This window comes from Benincasa hispida, chromosome 8 (genome assembly GCF_027475165.1).
Source record: "Benincasa hispida cultivar pf3 chromosome 8, pf3_genome.v1.1, whole genome shotgun sequence".
Taxonomy (NCBI): Eukaryota; Viridiplantae; Streptophyta; class Magnoliopsida; order Cucurbitales; family Cucurbitaceae; genus Benincasa; species Benincasa hispida.
Genome location: NC_143485.1, coordinates 31,127,430 through 31,128,682, shown reverse-complemented (window position 1 = coordinate 31,128,682; position 1,253 = coordinate 31,127,430). Strand labels below are relative to the sequence as shown.

The 1,253-nt window shown below is 37.9% G+C and overlaps 1 long non-coding RNA gene across 1 annotated transcript; it reads left to right on the top strand.

Annotated features, from left to right (window-relative positions):
• The first annotated feature begins 282 nt into the window (after positions 1-282).
• Positions 283-1,050, top strand: LOC150034502 (uncharacterized). Its single transcript, XR_016531454.1, has 2 exons — positions 283-629; positions 719-1,050. It is a non-coding gene; the product is annotated as an uncharacterized LOC150034502 (long non-coding RNA).
• The last annotated feature ends 203 nt before the right edge of the window (positions 1,051-1,253 follow it).

The window sequence follows — 1,253 nt, the reverse complement described above, 5'->3', positions numbered from 1 at the left end:
TTATAAGATATAGTAAAATTTGAGAACCTTCAATGATAGATACTAATAGACATTGAAAGACTATCAATGTCTATCAATATCACTTATAGATACTAATAGAAGTTTATCGATGTTCATCAGCGTCTATCATGATACTTCTAAAATTTGTTATATTTTGTAAATATTTTAATTTATTTTTCTATATTTAAAAATATCATAAAATTAATCTAAATAATTTTAAATTAAATAAAATTAATTTAAAATAAGGACTATCTTCCATAGCAGCAATGCTTCTTCCGATCCCACTCCCCCTTCTATGGCTTATCTCATTCCGGATCCAATGGCAATTTCGATTGGATTCTTCGCCTTCTTCTCGCCATTTATCATCCTCAGAATCACTACCTTCTTCACCTTGATCTCTCGGCTCCTCATCGGAGCGCGATTCTCTTGCCCTCGCTGTCGAATCGGTTCCCATTTTCAGAGCTGCTCAGAATGTCGATGTAATCGGTAGGCTGATTTTGTGTATCTCAAAGGCTCCTCCACAGTTTCTTCAACGCTTTACAATGCTTCGCTGCTCCTCCACCTGTCACCGAATTGGGACTGGTTTATTCGTCTCACTGCAGATGATTACCCACTTGTCACGCAAGACGGTATGTTTTCTGAAAATTTTCATTTGGGATGGATTTTTCCACTTTTTTGAGGATTTTGTTGATTGAGTGCTTTTCTGTGGGTTCTTTAGATCTTCGCATTCTGTAATTTCTGCCTAAGGATATGAACTTCGTAATGCATTCGAGTTACATTGGGTGTGACAAGGATAAAGGACCAGTCTACTCAGCAGATGACGAGGCGCCATAAAGAAGCTGAGCTCATCCTCCCTACCACCGTGGCTGTCCTCTCTTCATAACAAATTGGTTGCAATGGTCGTCTTTCTCCCTACAAAAAAAAATCCGTTATTCATTTTTGTCCATATTCTTGCTCTTGTGTGTATAAAAGGGGAACCCTCTGTACAATGTAAAGTGTGGAAAAATTATATACTAAAAGCAGTAAAAAGGAAATTAATTTCTTCGGCCATTGTCATCATTCTTCTTCCTTCCTTGTTTATTTTTCTAGTTTCCTATCTTGGTATCAGAGCCAAGGTAAACACAGCAACCATGGTGAACACAACAATTGTCCCCTCTGTTGCGCTTCCTGGAGCTGCCAACAACGACAACATCACAGGACCTCCTCTAAATCAGTTGTTGAATCAAGTGACATCCATTAAAATGGATAGATCA